The sequence below is a fragment of the Sapajus apella genome, unplaced genomic scaffold, assembly GCF_009761245.1.
Source record: "Sapajus apella isolate SASKATOON/1434 unplaced genomic scaffold, GSC_monkey_1.0 scaffold22, whole genome shotgun sequence".
In the NCBI taxonomy this organism is placed as follows: domain Eukaryota; kingdom Metazoa; phylum Chordata; class Mammalia; order Primates; family Cebidae; genus Sapajus; species Sapajus apella.
In genome coordinates, this window is record NW_022436962.1 from 16,905,875 (window position 1) to 16,924,695 (window position 18,821).

At 38.0% G+C, this 18,821-nt stretch overlaps 2 long non-coding RNA genes across 2 annotated transcripts in view; one reads left to right on the forward strand and one right to left on the reverse strand.

Moving 5' to 3' along the window:
* LOC116558923 overlaps window positions 1-18,821 on the reverse strand; it is a 155,703-nt gene that overhangs the window by 121,872 nt on the left and 15,010 nt on the right. The window contains exon 3 of the long non-coding RNA XR_004272232.1: window positions 17,441-17,553. This is a non-coding gene — a long non-coding RNA (uncharacterized LOC116558923). The remainder of the gene's footprint in view (window positions 1-17,440; window positions 17,554-18,821) is intronic.
* On the forward strand, window positions 15,564-18,565 carry LOC116558924. The gene is made up of 3 exons (XR_004272233.1): window positions 15,564-15,636; window positions 16,735-16,738; window positions 18,552-18,565. It is a non-coding gene; the product is annotated as an uncharacterized LOC116558924 (long non-coding RNA).

The window sequence follows — 18,821 nt, forward strand, 5'->3', positions numbered from 1 at the left end:
GATGCTTTAACCCTGCCTGTTGTTTTGGTTTGATTTAACTCCTCTAATTTGACCTCAAGCACATGGTGACTTTGCATTTGTGAATGTAAACATTTCAGTTAGAGCTAATGCCAACATCAAAAACTTTTCATCAAGAAATAATTTTCTGGAGCAAATTCTATTGTTTTTCAGCATTTTCAGTGTTTCAGTTTCATAGTGCTTTCAGCGCTCAATCTCTGGGCACTGTATGTCTGGTTTTTAGCGGTTGCACTGTGATGTGCCTAAATGTGGTTTTCTTTGTACGTTTACATTGCTTGGAGTTTGTCGAGCCTCTTGAATCGTAAGGTCTTTCAGCAGTTTTTAGAAAGTATTTAACAATTAGCTCTTCAAATTTGCTGCTTCCTCATTGTCTCTCTCATATCCTTTTGGGATTCCACTTACACATATGTTAGAGGTATTTGCTATGTCTCATGTATTTATTTTGCTCTGTTCCATTCTTTCGATTTTCTTTTTCTTTCTGTGATTCAATTTTGCCATTTTCTTTGGGTCTATCTTTGAGTATACTAATCCTGTCTTCTGCCATATGCAGGCCAAGTTCATGTTAAACCTGTCCAACAAATTCTTAATGTCAGCTATAATATTTTTAGGTTATGTAATATCTGATTGATCCTTTTATCTACACTAGAATTCTTAGTTGAACTTCTCCATCTTTTCATCTCTTTTGTATGTCTTTTTCTGCATTTTATTTAATATATGTATAATTGTTATTTTAAGGCCTTTGGGTAACTCCAATATCTGGATCATCTATAGGTTTGCTTCTATTGTTTTTTTAAAAAGTTTTAGTCATGTTTTTCTGCTTCTTCACATGTCTCATAATATTTTATTGTTTGGTGAACATTATGTGTAAAATAATCTTAGAGACTGCTGTCTCTGTTATTTCCCCTAGAGCATTTGTGCTTTCCCTTGAAAAACAGATAGAGAGAGGGACTATCTATCAGTCACTTCCATCCCATCAGAAATTGAACTGGCTTAGAGCTAGACTGCAGCTTCAGTTAGACTTAGTACACTTCCGCTTTCAAAAATCTCAAAGACAGTTGTGTGTTTGTTGTAGCTGTTCGTCTCAAGGATTTTCCAAGTGCTTTGAGGCAGTGAGAGAGTGAGACACTCGACCCGGCTTTCCAGTCCAGCTTCCTGGTCTCTTAGCATCCCCTCACCCAGGCCCCAGTACTCAGCAAATGTCCTTTGGGAAAATTGGCTACGGCCTTAAAAATCCCCTAGATCCCAGCTTATCAGCATCTTCTGCGGGTTTGTCTTTTCCTGAGAGAGTCCCTCAGTCTAGCCAAACCTAACCGATCCTCAGTCTGTGAGCACACTTGCAATTGTCCCCAGGGAAAAAAATGGTCAGTGACCTCAGCTCATCTGGGAAGGAGTATCTCTCTGGAATTTTAATTTATTTATAACATTTTGCTTCCTACATCTCCCATGTCTTTAAAAATATAATTTTTGTAATTTATCCAGTATCTCTACTTATTACATCAGAAACAAACAACCTGCCTCAACCTTCTACTCAGAAACACACAACCCCCCATTATTATAAAATAATTCCACAAATAATTTTCTGTATAGAATAGTCAGGCTTTTCCGGGTATTTTTGCATTTCATTCTTATTTTACTAACATGATTTTCATCTAGTTCAATTTTTCACCATGTGTATTTACAACCAAGATGTGGTTTATTGATCAGTATCTTTGAGCATATGAAATTACATCATTCATAGCATCTGCTATTATGAGTTTTCATGTGTGACCATAGTTTTCATCTGTGACCAAGTTTAATTTTATACCTTCAAATTTTGCATATCTAAACTTAGTCAAGAAGATTACATTCTTCAGACAAGTTTTAGACTCTAATACATTTTACCAAGCACAGTGTACACTTTCAGATATTGTAATTTTTATTTTGTATTGATTATTTTTACCAGTAACATCTATTCCAAATTTAATAAAAGATGATGGTCTGTACTTAAGTTCTATTTAATCTCTAAGAAAATTGTGTGCAATTCTCTTCTGATATTCTAAAAATGTTGTTGTATCTAGTGGTCTATTCAGTGTGAATTGTGAATTGATCTATCGCATTCTTATCAAACTTCTGCCACAAGTCTGACTTTAATCCACAGATTAATAATGTCTAGTGTTGGCAGTGCAAAGAGCAAAGTGATGAAACTGAAGGGGTAAGCTTGTAATGGCAAGATCAACATGGCATCATGACTGTAACACAAAGACCTTGGTTGCTGAAACAGCTCTAAGGACTTGGGGTTGCCTCTCGCTCAACTTGCCATGCCCTTTCTTCTCTCTGTGCCTCTGCTCTTGCCTCCTCTCTCAAGAAAAAGCTCCTTTGATTAGTCATGTTTGTTCTACTCACAACCTCAGATTTCTCAGAATCCATTATGGCTGCCCTGGCCCCTCTGTATTATGGTTCATTCAGGTTTCATTTCTGCCATTAATCCTTTCACCTCATTTGGTATTATGCCGAGGTTCAAATTCCTAAGAGAAGGAATATGACTAGCCCAACATAGCCAGAAGCCTACAAGGGCCCTGGTTCAGGGATCTTGTTCAGAAATCTCTCTAATCCATTATTTCTAAAAGTGCAATCCACTGATCATCTTCAGATCTGAGGATCACCTTTCCAGATTCCATGGCCCCAGGCATTTCCCTTTCCCCCAACCATAAGGGAAACCAGGCAAGAAGCTGCCAGGGCTCCCCGCAGCCCCTCCCCACCCTGTACCATGGGAAAGCCTCCTGGTATAGCTCAAAAAGCTCTAGCATCAGACGAGTTTGGGTTCAAATTCCATCCTCTTTGCCTCTAAACTGACTGTGAGTGACTTCCTAAATTCTCTGAGTCTTAGTTTCTTTATCTGTACAATAAGAAAATTAAACTGATAAAAACAGATACTATACTTGTACTTCACCAAAAGGCTGAGAAACGATGAAATAAGAAAATTATATCTCCCCTCAGAAAGAAATGGCATATATAAAGAGGCTGGCACAGATAAATATTAGTTCCTTTACTTCTGAGGCTGTCTGTGGCATCACCTTCATTTGCAGACAGGATAGCAGAATAACAATGTGTGGTCAGCACCAAACAAAACACATGAGATGATCCCAGGAAATAAATGAATAGATTTGCCAGCAAGAGACACTGTTATTTTTTCTCCCTGCCAAGACTGACTTTCCCAGAGATACTGCATTTCTTTGGATAACTCCACAACCACTCAATCCAGATATAGTCTCTCAGGCAGGCAACATGTTTACAGTCAAAATGCTCACTTCCACTTCAAGTTTCCAATCCCCTGCTGCTACTTTCTGCAAACTTAATTAATTCGTTGCAGCTAACATTTGTTCAACCTCGTGCAGCAATGGGAGGCTGAAAGAAACAGGCTCTTGTAAATTAAAAACATTTCAAAATATTGTCTTCTCCCAAGAAAACATTTTTTAAAAAATTAACACTCCATTTGGATAACTTTAAGGTTTCAAAAGAAAACAAACAAGGAAGTTCCAATTAATGCTGATTGTCTTTAACTATTTCATTGCCATTCATCCAGGCTACCAGTCTTATTATCCTAAGCACTGCCATCTTAATAGACATGCAATAGACCCTCTACCTATCTCCTGTGCAATGCTTAGGTAATTATATCACATATGGTCCTAGTGTGAAAATGCCTGCCACACACTCCATCAGTCAGCAGATTAAGATGTGCCTAAACCCTAAGTGATAATGTTGTCTTGGAAAATTAGAAGTGGAAGTGCCATATTGAAGGCAATGATGTGTAGCAAAGGGATATAGCATATTTCTCTTTTTCTTATTGATTTGGTCGTTTCACTACCAAGACACAATTACATTGGCTAAGACTAATGTAATAAGAGGAAGACTAAATAATAGGAAGAGTGGCTAGGAAATCGCCCTGCAAGTGAATGTCACCTTATCCCGACAGATTAATCCAAGGGATTCAGATTGGGGCATTCTGATCTGTTGGCCTAGTTAACAGGCACCAAGGATATGTTTAATCTATCAATCAGGGAAAGTCCCTACAATGACCAATGAGTGTGAAAGAACATCCTAATAGCTGCTCTTCCACTACCTGCCATGAGTTTTGTATAACGTTTCCTTATCAAAAGGGCTCAATAATACGTATTCTGTCTCTAGTGCATGATCGGTGAGGCACTCTGTGCAGTTCTACACAGACGTAAAGTGCTGTTGTTATTGTTGTTGTCATAAATAATGTAGAGGAAAGAGCTTCGAGCCTGGAGTTAAAGTGACCTGAGTCCTAATCACAGCTTTGCTCATAAAGCAATCAAGTCACTTCCTTGGGAGCACGGAAGAGAGCATATGGTGACAAAGTGAAAGACCCAATATTGGGGGATGCTTCTACAGGCTCTGTGAGCCTCTGTAAAACGGCTATCATTATGCAGAGTTATCACACGAAACTCTGGCAGCTTTTCTCTGGTGTACTCGAAAGTCTTTTCATCTTTTCATATGTGCTGATCATAATTCTAAGATTCAAAAATGTGTCAAAACACAGTTTGAGGACACTTGGCTAAATCAGAGAGAGAGAAAGGAGCAAAGGAGGAAACCTAAAATGCAGACATTAAACACCAGATCACTAAATCAGTACCTCTAACTTCTAAGAAATGTGAGGCATAAATGTTTTCAGAGATTCCTGTCAACAGTGATGCTGAGCCGGATGCGGTGGCTCACGCCTGTATTCCCAGCACTTTGGGAGGCCAAGGCGGGAGGACTGCTTGAGCTCAGGGGTTTGAGAACAGCCTGGGCGACATGGCAAAACCTCATCTCTACCAAAAAAAAAAAAGAAAAGAAAAGAAAAATTAGCCAGTTGTGTTGGTGTGTGGCTACAGTCCTAGCTACTCAGGAGGCTGAGAAGGGAGGATCGCTTGCGCCTGAGAATTTGAGGCTGTAGTTGGCTGTGATTGTACCACTGTACTCCAGCCTGCATGACCAACTGAGACCCTGTCTCAAAACAACAAACAAACAAACAAAAAATAGTAATGCCAAATACAGAAAACTAGTCAAAGCTTCTAAGACAATAAGGAAAAAATACTTGGTTTAATTCTGTGCAAATAATAGCAGTAGTTATTTATGAAAAAGTATCTCCACTGTGTCTTTGATAGGCATGGCAATCAGCAAAGTATTTAATATGTCAGATTAGTTTTATTGTAATCTTTATTTTATTTTGCTCAGATGAAGAGAGTGATATAGCATAATCTCTCTCTCCATATATATGCATATATAAATTATATATATATATATATATATATATATAATTGTTCAAATAGAGAGATGCTGATACTGGGATAGAGATGAAGCATAATCTGTGTCTCTCTGTTTCTGTCTCTCTGTCTTTCTAAATATATAAAAATATATGCACATATGCACATATAACATATAATGTTACACATGGAGCTATCTGAATAAAAGTTTATATGTGTATATGTGCATGTTTGAATAGATGTACATAGAGCGACAGAGGGCATAGACAACTAGTTGCCTACCAGTTACCAATGGCCCTTCTCTTACTAAAATAATGCAGACTTTGTTGAATAGCAATATGTCTAACTGAAAATATTTGGAGCGTTACTTGCAAATAGGGGTGGCTCTACATCTAACTGCTGACCCCATGAAAGGTAAGCAGAAATCGTGGGATGGAGCTTCCAGGACAGCACGTTAAAAAGCTGAGCTGATTCAGTCTGCAAGCCCTGTTTGCCCCTTGCCTTCCCACTTCTCTCTGTCTGGGGCACAGATGCTGTGCTTGAAGAGGATCGGCCAGATTGTGATTTTGAAGTGACAAATCCATACTAAGGAGGGCTAAATGAGAAGGTGGGGAGAGGTTGGGTCTCTGCTCTTACCAAGATTTGCCACATCAATCAGCTTGGGATTACCTGCCTCCATACATTGCACAATATGAGAAAAATAAAACCCTCAATTTTTAAGCCACTGATTAGGAACCTCTGTTCTTGGCAATCAAATATATTTCCTAACAGATGCAAGAGGAACATTGATCCTTACCCTAAGGGAATTTATAGTTTTCTGACAAAACAAGGTAGACATTTATGTTTGACCTAATTAAACACCACAGACTTGCTTAGGAGTGAATGTTTATACAAATAGTGCGACCTCTAAATGCTACAGGCATTCAAAACAGAGAGAGAAGAGTGTGGACTAGTTTTTGAGAAACATTTTCATGGTGTGGGAGGGACCTGAGCTGGTCCTAAAGCTTGGGGAGATATTAATAACTAGAGATCTAGGGAGAGGATTCCAGGCAAGAAAAACAGAAAGAATTTTGTCACAAAGTAGAAAAAAGCATAATTGCCAACTGGCTGACCCACAAGGAGGAGCACAGACTATGGGGAAGCTGAAGGTGAGCTGAATAAGCAGTATGGGACGAGGTGACAGCAGCCTTGAAAATCCAGCTATCTAATTTGATTCACGGGCAGTGAGTAACTGTTCATCATTAATCCTTCATGTCTTCTTCTGGATCCTTAGCTACTCTCTAATCCCATGTTTTTAGTTGCTTTTAAGATAGTGCCACAAGATAGCCCAATTGAACCTAGATTCAATTTGTCTGAATATAAAACTCACCATTTTCCTTTATTAAGTGACCAGTGGCATTATTAACCATCCAGGCTTCTAGGGTAGAAATTTTGGAGTTATCTTTGACTTATTTTTCCTTCCCTAACCCCTATATCCAATGCCACCTAGTTCCATCCTTCCTTCCTTTGAAATGTCTCTTCATTTCTTTCTCCTATTCTACCATCACCATCTATGGCTATCTTTTCACTCCGTCTCCTACAAGAGTCTAACAAATCTCCCCACTACAGCCTCTCCCTGTTGTAGTCAACGCTACCAGATAAATCTTTCTAAATGACTACTTAAATAACATTACCCTACAGCCACCCTTCCAAAACCTAAGTTTATCTGCTAAGCTTATAAGACCTTTCATATTATTGTCATCCAACTCATCTACCTTATTTCCTACCACACAGGAACCTGAAACTAATGCTGTAGTCATCTGACTTCCCTAAAGGCCCTCCCTCACTCTATACTCATTCCCAGTTCCCACCCACTTAGAATATCCACTATTTCCCTTTTTGCTTGTCTAAATACTATTCATTCTCCAGATTCAGCTACTAACCTCTCCCTCCAAGATTATTTTGACCAGCACTGATCTCTTCTTTGCCCAACTCCTATCCCGTTGACCGTTTAGAGTACACAATGTATTAATTCTAATTATTTATGTGTTTCAAGCCTCCCAGCCAGGTAGATAATAAACTATTCTAAGGTCTCTGAAAACTGGAACCACTTTGCCATCAACTCTTAAGGTTGAGAAACTCCTATGCAATTCATCCGTGCTGTTCCCTGTGAAAGTCATCCAGCCTCTGCCAGATCAAATCTAATGATACACCCTTCAACAGAGGAGATATTGAACAAATATCTACTCATTTAATAATTTATTAAATTTGTCTGATACTATGCTAGGAAAAAAACAAATTCAATTAATATCCACGGATCATTTGATAGAAACAATTAGCTGATTAAGGTTTACAAACGATGACACTATGAATGTATGTTTTAATAGACTAATCTTTTGATCCATACCTATGACTGTTGACTCTGCCATAAGGGTTTTAGACACACTAAGCCTATATAGCTTATATTAATTATACAAACTAAAGGAAGCTCCATTGTTCTACAAAATTTATTATGGTTTCATTACCACTGCTTATAGTTTGATTAATCCTCATTTATAGACAGATTTACTTTGAATTGCTGGACAATTAACTGTACCATTGTTCAAAAGGCAGTAATTATTTTTAGCTGAAAATCAAGAGGTATAGAACTAAACTAGGTGTTCCCAGCCAAAATTCCTAATGAATTTTGAAAATTCAGATCATCCCTTTTCATTTATCAGAGCCACCCAATATTATTGTAGTTACCCCTTTTGATTCAGAGGAAACAGTTCCATTATCAGGCACAGAGAGCACCTATTTAAAGGTAAAATTGAGAAAGAAGAATTATATCCTTAAAGAAATAACTCATAATCTTCTTATAAATAATTGATACCTTCACTAATTTTGCAAAAACAAGAACACTAAACAATCAATAGATATATAATGTTTTTATATATTTGAACAATTATTATTACCAAGTCAACTACACTGCTTTGTTTTAACAGGTCATATGATACATCAAAAAAAACTCCAGATAATGTGTTTTAAAATTTTTCCTTTTATCTTGACATCACTAAATGATTGGGAGTATTCACCATCAAGTTCTTTAATGACAATATCCTTTTCTTTTACAAATGGCTTTGAAGTCTTCCACTGCCTGTTACAAGTATTTGGATACTTCCCCACCAAGGGTGGGCAGGAAGCCAACATAAGCCACCAGGTGCCAATATTACACCTGACAAATTAGCCACACGACTGGAAAAGGGTGGGCCCATCCTCCCGTTAGAGGTTCATTTCCTCGCATTTTCCCATGAACAAGAAGTCATTGGAATGGGGAAAAAAGCTTTCCTTAAAGACCCACCTGACCGAAGGTCTGAACTTGTTAACTCCTTGCTAACAAGCAACTTGGAAGCAAGTTCAAACTAATCACAAGACTGTATTTACATTGACTTGCTTAACCCTGCTGAGGGCCTGGATTCTGGGATGTTGGGATTCATGTAACACGTGGGGTGTGGAGTGAGCTTGGATGTCATACAGAGTAAGGACAGCTGACAGAGGAGGAGGATACACAATAGCCCTTCACAAACCATGGAAACCTAAAGACTGAAGACAAGATCTGACTGAAGTCACAGTTTAGGGACAGAACCCTATTTAATTAACCCAATTCAACAAGGTGATTTGAAGAATTTGATCAGAATTGACTGATATTCCATAAAATGCTACATTGTATTCATCTAATACTTGATTCAACTAAATCCCCTGAACTAATGACTTGTAACTACATCCTAAAGATCAGTTACAAAGCTTGATGAGTGTAAAATAAAGCACAATAAAGGAATGTTTTCCAGCAGAAAAGTAATCCAAATAATAGAGTTGTACTTATCTTAACAGCATCCCAAGAGATAACTACTATATGTTTATAATGCATAAACAATTGTTAAAATATATTTTATATACTAGCTTTTTTAAAGTATTCCAAAATGACATAACATAATGTATAGTGTTCCACAACTTGCCTTTTCACCTAACAACATGTTACTGACATCTGTCCTTGACAGTTTATATGGTATATTCATTCATTTTAATTGATACATCCAATCAATTCCCTTAATTTTGTGCCAACCAGATAGGTAGAAAATGGCAACATGTTTTCTTTTATTTTCCATGTCTTTCACCATTGAGGTTGAGCATATTTTTCAAATGTTTGCTAGACATTTGCATTCCTTCTGAGAATTACATATTTTATATCTTTTGCCCATTTTTAAGTGTTAGTTATATTTTTCTCATTAACTTGAAGGCATTCTTTGAATAATAGATAGTAACCCTTTTTCTGTCATGTATAGTTCAAATATTTTGTCTCACTCTGTCACTTCTTTTTTAACTTTTTTTTTTTTTTTTAATGAAGTCAAATCTGTTAGGTTTTTCTTAATGGCCTCTGGATTTCTCACCTTGTTTACAAAGACCTTCTAACCTAGGATTTTTTTTTTTAATTTATATTTCCTTCTGATACTGGTATAAATTTGATTTTTATATTTAGAGCTTTATTCCATCTGGATTTTACTTTTGTGTATAGTATGAGTCCAGATGGAGAGCCAGTTGTCCCAATACCATTTACTGAACAGTCTCCATTTAGCCACTCATTTGAAATGTCTCCATATTATCTGTTAAATTCCTCTGTATTCTTAGTTCTTCTTCTGGACTCTAGCCTTTTTGCTTAGTTGATTTCCCTATCATAACACTTGTGTATTAGATTCCCTAAGATGTACAGTTTGTTTGATAACTGCTAGGCAACTCCTCTCAAACTTTGTTTTAGTTTTTGTTTTTGAGATGGAGTCTTGCTCTGTTGCCCAGGCTGGACTTCAGTGGCATGATCTCAGCTCACTGCAATCTTTGCCTCCCAGGTTCAACCAATTCTGGCTAATTTATATATATATATATTTTAGTAGAGATGTGGTTTCACCATGTTGGGCAGGCTGGTCTCAAACTCCTGACCTCAAATGATCCACCGGCCTCAGCCTCCCAAAGTGCTAGGATTACAGGCATGAGCCATAGCCCAGCCCAAATGAATTTTAGAATAGGCTGCTTAAGTTCTATTAAAAACCCTATTACATTTCAATTGATAAAAAACTGAGTGAAATGTTATATCTTAAATTGATCTGATTTAAAGTTCAATCAATGTTTCATAAAATAAAATCATACGTTTTACAATGCTTTTACAAATTAAACTATTATAATAAGTGGGATATACTGTCATTATTTATATCATATCAAGATTTTCAGGGGATAAAAATGGAAACACTTCCTTTTGATTGACTGTTCAATCAACCAAACAGTAGCCTATTCTATGCTAGAAAACTCTAGTATCTGTTATGAGAATACAGACATACACATATCATGATCTTTGTCCTTGAAAACTTACAACCTAGTTAAGAAAATAAGACATATACACATATATACACACACATATAAGGCATATTGATAAATGCGTATTGATACAAGGCAGCTTATATGAGGAATCAAATGAGTTACTATAGAAAATCAGAGCACTACAAGTACAAAGGCAGGAGAGACAAGGCAGAGAAGTAAGAATCTCTCTCTCATTTTACAAAAGAGAACATTTAAGGCCCAGACATTTCAAGTCACTGAGCCAAGTAGACAGAAAACATCAGGTCTGCTGATTCTCATTCTGGTGACTTGTCTACCACATCAAATAAAACTCACATTTATACGTATCAGTACCCACAAACTGGTTTCTCAAAATCAATTAAAAAACAAAAGAAAAGAAAAAAAGAAAAGATTGCATTCAGATAACTGTATTACAGGGATTTCTGTTCATCTATGTGACATCAAATACCAGATATTAATGACGTTTCACTTTTCAACCAGAGGTTTTGACATTAGAACACATAGCCTATATCTAGGTAATAAAATGGGATGGTTTTTTGGGGGGTTTTGCCCCTTTCTGCAATTCATCCCCTTGTCTTATTTTAAAGCCCTCAGGTAGCAAACCCTAAGACCCACAGGAATCTTTATACCAGTAGAGAAGAGATTTCTAAAACTCAACATCAAATCCACTTTTGATTTTCCCTTGAGTTTGTTTCTGTCAATGTTAGGCAGGTAACACATTTCAGCTTTTAAGCCATGGAGTGATCTTTTTTTAGAAAAAAAAAATTGCACTCACAGCTTTAATCTTATATTTCTATGCATATTGAGTTAAATGTTGTAAAACTATCAATTCTGTCAAAACCTACCAAATAGAAAACAAGACACCATGCAATCTTAATGTCCAAACTGACTAGTGATTATCAGAAATTAAATGTGCAGGAATTCCAAATCTTTTTTGATTTGAGATGTCTAGATAACTTTTGCTTTTCCATAATTGTATGAGGTTTCTGCATAGTATTTAAGAATCAATTATATTGCAATTGATGTAATTAACTCTAATAATCCATTAAAAGTCAGTAGGAGGGCTATTCAAGTCAATAGAAAAGAAGGAGTATATTATGAAGGTGTTATTAACCTATACAGAATTTTACCAGACATTTTCTTTTCTTACATAATAAATATACAGTGGTTAGGAAGGCTGTCATTATAATTTAACGTGAACAATAGTCCATCACTTCTTTTCCTATGCAACCCTTAACTAATTCCATGTACCATGCACAAGTAAAATGAAACCTTTTCTAATCAGGGTACAGTCATATCAATCATCTATTACTCCATGATTAAAGAAGAGGTCCTTTCCTAGCTAAGTGGAAAAGAATTGGGTACCAGCAGAAGTTTCAGGCCCACCTTCTCTTTCAGTTGACAAGTCTCAGTTTCTGATGGCTGTCTGTACTTTGCAATTAATAAAAGCATAAACAGCCATCCGGAAAGTTCTGTTTAGAATACTCTGGCAACCATTAAATGGCCATTGAAAGCATGGCGACATGTTCCCTTGAGCATCAAGTGAATGTTGGAGCATTCTGATCTTTTGAATTAAGGGAGGACATAAGCTAGCCACCTTTGCAGCGTTCCACAGGTCTACACTGCTTCCTCAGGAGTCCTGTTTGGCTCTAGCTACGAACCTCACAGGCATCTAAAACAGTGAGCCTCAACAGAGCTAACCCTGCTGGGACTCCAGGTCACAGAGCAAGTTCAAGGGTTTCAGCTCACTTCCTATTCTTTCTCCATTATTCCCAGTACAACAAGAGGGAAATAAAAGTCAGGAGAGTACAATTTAAATCACACATCACCAAACGGGCTGTCCTTCTCTGAAAGAACTCTCACCTCTCCCCACTTCCCAGTTCTGCATTTCCAATCTGACAAGGAACAAAAATGTTGTACTCTAGTATTTGCATAAAAGAACACCTTATTCATAGTCTTATCCACTTATCCTACTATACAGTTCATTAGGAATACAGACTGTGTTACCTTCTGCTGACTTCACATATGTATCATGGTAAGTAGCCACAGCTATGTGGACAGGAAGCACTATCAGGAATAATAACACTTCACACAAAGAACAGCTATGCCTGCAAGAGCTATAGAGCCACAGGGGTTGTGAGGGAAAGAACACCATCCCCGGACTCAGAAGGTGGGATGAGTAGGGGCTCTGCCCACACATTGGCACATACTGCCACAGACATGTTCCAAAGAATATCACTCCTCTGCCTCTGCCTCTGCCTCTGTACAATGGTGGAAAAAGAACTCACATCACAGGCCTGTTATTAAATTAGCCCCATTAAATCAGGATTAAATTAGACAAACATGTGAAATAAGCCTCCCAAGTCATAAAACATTACACGAACCTGGGATTCTGTTTGCGCTTATAGTATTATGCAAAGTCACAATGAGTTCTTAAAGCCAAGGGAGAAAAGGATAAAACAGCAGTTCTCAAACTTCAGTGCATATGAGATTCATCTCAAGTTTCATTTCAAAGCACACATGCCTGTTTCCCAGGTGATGCCTGTTCCCGCTATAGGCTGAGAGACGCTGGGATAAGAGATTGGCTGAAAATGGATTCCTATTCATTCATCAGAGAGTTTAAGTACTAGGAAGCCTTAGAGGATACAAATAACTGCAAGATATTGCTCAAATGTCAAGCAAGTCTGGCTTTACTTGTAGAGAGACGACAAATATCCAGAAATAGATAAAATATAAGGGTCTGTGTGTCAAAGCAGAAAAAGCAGCCAATGGGTAACATCTCTTCCAGTTTCCCCCTTGAACCAGAACCTAGCCCCAAAGGAAATTCTGGTTCACTCTCACTCCTGGATAAAGCTCACACTGTCAGTGCTTTCTGGTCCCTTATGCATGAACCTCACTCCTAGGCCTCAAGAGTCAATGTGAGTCCTAGAAGTCTCAGCCAGGAATTAGGAATAGAGTGTGGATCCCATCTTCTCTCCTGGAAAAACAGGCCTCATCATGAAGTGGCATCTCTCTCACTCAAAAGGTTCATCTTTGATATTGAACAAAGAACTCTTTTCATTCTGGAGAACTCCTGTTTTCTGAGGCCTAGGTGCAAACTGAACAAACCAACCACAGGCCTGAGCAGCCACAGTGAGAACATGAGACTCACTCTCTGAAGGTTCCACTTTGAAACTTCTCCCTAAGACTAGTCCCCGAGAGAGCATTTGGGCACAGCAAAGCTGTGGTTTCAAAGTCACAGTAACTTTCTACATGCCTGGGAGGAGACAGAGAATGTCATCTTCCTTTTTTCTGAAACTCCCACTGTCCCTTTGTACAGGTCTCAAGAACACAGAGAAAGGAGACCTGGTCCAAGAGACAAGAGGCCTGGATTGCTGTTCTGCCCTACCAATAACCATCTCTCTTAATTTAGCCACATCGTTTCCCAAAGAGGAAAATTCAGGTTATTAGCATCTACTCGAGCTACTTCACAAGATGAAAAACCTTTTTGAAAAAGTAAAACATGTCCCTGAAATATAGGAAATTAATATCAAACCCAAAGTATAATTGTCAACCTTGGAATTACCCAATTTGATTATGAACATTGTCCCTCAATTCTCTAGATAATGTTTCATTGTGGCTTTGCTTTGAAAGTATAGACTGGTCCTCTGATAAGTCATCACGACTGATTCCTTTACAGATAAAGACATGCAAGACTAGGTTACTGGAATTCTCTGTATCTCTCTCTGGCATGCGTTCTCTCTCTCTCTCCCTCTCTCTCTCTCTCCAGGCCTACAGAAACTGAAGTGTTGTTGCTCTGCCCAGTACTCTCCCACCCCAGCCACCACCTGCCCTCACAGATCTGGAGGTACCCAAGAACATATGACCCCAATTGCATTCATGTGACGCCTTTGTTCAGCGCTAAATTCACTTGAGAGGGGAAAAAAATACCTCAACCAGGAAATACATCTTTTACAGCTATTTCATCCTCCCCTCACGTGGCGCTGGAATATCACTTTAAAGAACATTCTTGTGGCATTTCCAGTTCTTTTCCTTTAGGACTGCAAACAGGAGTAGCCCATCCAAGGGGAAACTGCTCCCCAGCAGAGCTGTTCTTCAAAGGGGACTTCTTCAGGCAGGAAAAGGGAACGTCTGATACTGGAGCTGAATAAACAGACTCATCAAGCTGAGTGCCAGATTGGAAATCCAGGCGCTGGAGCATGCAGCCCGACAGCTGCATACCTCATGCATGCTATGGCTCTGTCTCTCTCCTCTCTTTCTCTCTCTCTTTTTTTCTTCTGTTCTGTAATCTTCTTAACTCAAGTGACTTAGTGGTTCCAGGTATATAACCATTGCTTTTTACTACTATTAACTGACTAACAGGGTCTAGAGGTTTCAAAGCCCATTTTTGAATCACAGACTCTTCTACCATTTCTTCTCATGCAGTTCACTCTGTCTCTCAACACTTACATCTCTCCACAGCCAACAACCTTCCTCAGAAAGTAGCTCCTTTTAAGGCAGAGAAGATTATTTACACACACAACATTTCAAACTCTGGATGTGTGGCTGGTAGAATCCTAGAGCATGATGGAAACTCTAAACTTTTTTTTTTTTTCAGGAAAAACTACAAATTTGTAATCTCAGAAAGATCATAATCTACCCGGACCTTGAAGGAGTTCACTCTCATTTACAGGTTGGTTCAGTGTCTCACAGTCTGTAGTAGAAGTGCTTCCAAATAATTTACCTAAATTTTTACTACAATTAATTTTCCTACTTAAATAGCTGGTCACACATGAAATTCCAAGCCACGGAGTCTTGGCAGGCTTAAGCTTAGAAACTGGAATTTGTCTTTTCCATACTGGAAAATTTCAGTTTTCTTTTAAGTTTTAAACAATTATACCAGTAAATGTTGTGATTATTCAGATAATCTGGACATTAGTTTTAGTTGTTATCTATACCAGCAATCCCCAACCTGTTTGGCACCAGGGACCGGTTTCATGGAAGACAATTTTTCCATGGACTGGGGATGGTTTCAGGATGATTCAAGCACATTACATTTACATGCACTTTATTACTACATTGTAATAGATAATGAAATAATTCTACAACTCACCATAATGTAGAATCAGTGGGAGCCCTGAGCTTGTTTTCCTGTAACTAGATGGTCCCATCTGGAGATGATGGGAAACAGTGATGGATCATCAGGCATTAGGTTCTCATAAGGAGCGTGCAACTTAGATCCCTCACATACGCAGTTTATGATAGAGTTTGAGATCCCATGAGAATCTAATGCCACCAATGATCTGATCAGAGGTGGAGCTCAGGCGGAGATGCTAGTGATGGGAGCGGCTGTCAGCATAGATGAAGCTTCACTTGCTGGCCTGTCACTCACCTTCTGCCGTGTGGCCCTGTTCCTACCGGGTCACAGACCAGGGCTTGGGGATGCCTGTTCTATATTATACATATATCCATACATATTCACATACACAAAGATAATTCCCTATGGATTTCCCACCTTACAATTTCAGTCCAATTAGGATTTTTTCAAATATCCAAAACAGGCAGAGGGTCTCACTTTCACCACTCTGTTCTTAATGTCTATACCCTTTCTTAGATATTTCTTTGAGGAAAAATTATTGGATGATAAATGTCTTAGGGGTTGTTTGTAAAACTCAATAGCAACAAATTTAAGAATGAGAAATCAGCCTTCTAATTTACCTAGTTTCTATCCATAGTTGGCTGCTAGCTCATTCGTTATCATACTTTATGACTATCCCCTATAAGATGCCCCTTTAACTGGCCTTATAAGCCTAAGTTCCAACAGAATCAACAGTAACAAAGAGTCAAAATGAAAAGAATGGTTAAGTAACTATCTCGTCAGTGTGGATCACTGAGCTCCAAAGCATTTTAATTTTTTTCCCCATAATAAATGCTTAACCTCAACAATTCGGTCATATCTCACTCTCATCAATATTTATGCATAGAAAGTTATCTTTCAGGCCGGGTGCAGTGACTCACACCTGTAATCCTAGCACTTTGGGAGGCTGAGGATCACAAGGTCAGGAGTTCAAGACCAGACTGGCCAACATGGTGAAACCCTGTCTCTACTAAAAAATACAAAAATTAGCTGGGTGTGGTGGCTCGTGCCGTAATCCCAGCTACTTGGGAGGCTGAGGTAGGAGACTTGCTTGAACCAGGACCCGGATGGTGGCGGTTACGGTGAGCCGAGATTGCGCCACTGCACTCCAGCCTGGGCTACAGAGCGAGCCTCCATCTCAAAAAAAAAAAAAAAAAAAGAAAAAAGAAAATTATCTTTTAAAACACAAGTTGAGCCCCACACTGTGATTCACATTTTCAGAATGTTGTTTTATTCAGAATTTTTTTAGTAATTGCTGTGGAATAATCATAAGGACAATCCAGTTGTTCTTGTTGTCATTAACCAGCAACAACAAATGTCCAGAGTAATCATAAATTCATAAATTTATTTTAACACCTCCTTAGAGCTGTGTGTGTCTATCTTTGGAGAAGGAAAAACTCTAATTCAGCCACCCAGAGGTTGTCTGACAAATAATACCTTGGCATTTAGGAATAATTCATCAACAAATAGAAGTTTCATTTTTTAAATGATTTTTATATAGGCATCGTCATCAAACAATTACCTGTCAAACTAAGAAGAATGAAGGTCACTGACTCTTTTTAATCAGGAGGACTCTAACATCCACCTCCTCTCCATTTGACACGCATAGATTAGGTTCTCCGTTGCGCAACCATCGGCACAAACATCACCTTAGACATGCAAAAGGGACAAGGTGGGAGACGTTCATTTCAGTTACCTTTGCCCAGGCTTTATTTGTTCTGCAGATAAAAAAACTTTGCACTTCTTTACCCAACCAGTCATCTTGCACAAACAGTAAACTCCCTCAAAACTTTCTGTTCCCATGGGACCCTTGAGAAAACAAAATGAAAAAACAAAGCATGATTAAAATCTACTTTCTTCAGTCAACATCCTAACATTGAGCAATTTCTTCACATCTTAAAAGGGACTGTCCTGGCGTCAGATTAAGAGTTAGTGAACTCCCTATTGATCAAATAACTGGAACTAGTAGTAACCAGAGTCAGAATTCCGAGATTACAAACACTTGTTCCGTAATCATTTCCCGTTCCTCCCCATCGCATCATGTTCGAGGACCTTATTCATGTTCGATTCACCTTTGGAAAGCAGTGGTTTCTAAATTTTTAGATCACATATGGTAAAAATTTATGAACATGTCCATTCTATGTATTTTTATTTATAAATAACATATGTATTACTCTATTCTATGCAACAAAAACACATGCGCCAAAAAAATCTAAATTTAAGATGAAATAAAATATTGAAATAAATAGAACTCCAATATCTTCTTTCTGCACACCAATGGATCATTTTGGAATCTTCATGAGGTATGGATACCCTAAATCTGAGCCCACGGCTTTAAGAAATGCAATGAGCTGTCATTCTCCCAAATTCAATCACCACTTTGGCCTGATCGAAATCTATTTTCAAGAAAATATATCTATTATCAGTCACTATTATCTTCTGTGAATAAGGACCCATCATTATAGTGAGGCTTCCAGCAGTATCTGCATTTTAAGTATATGTCTAGTTATGAGAAGAAAACTTTATTTTGTTTTCATGTAATGTCAGGGATGCCAAAACAATTCACGATATTTGGAGGACTCAAAATGTTTTCTGGTGGCCCTGATCTCAAACAAGCCGGGGAGCTCCTCCCCAATATACAAACCTGCATATACAGTGGCAGCAGCAAACTTAGTAAATAAAAAGGTTTTGAGAGCAGCAAATTGGTTAGAAAAGGAGACAGTAAGGTTAACTTGTTGGGTAGGAAATTTTCCTGAGATCAACTCCAAGTTTCTACTTAAATTTGTATTCATTTAAGAAGTCAGAAGTGGAGAGGGATACTGATAGATATTATAAAAGGATTTAAGTCTTTCAAGATACCCAGTGTGGCTCCCTCACCGCCAATAAAAACAAGCCTGGATAAACTCTCACAAGGTCAATATGGAAATTCAGAGGCTTTGTAGCTTCAAGTTGAGGAATTTAAGACTATCATTAATTCAATTAAAAAAATCATTTTTGCCCCAAATAATCAATCACAAGTGCTTACATAGCTCAAGTACTTACATTTTTTATGAAGTTATGAAAATAATTTTGCCAGA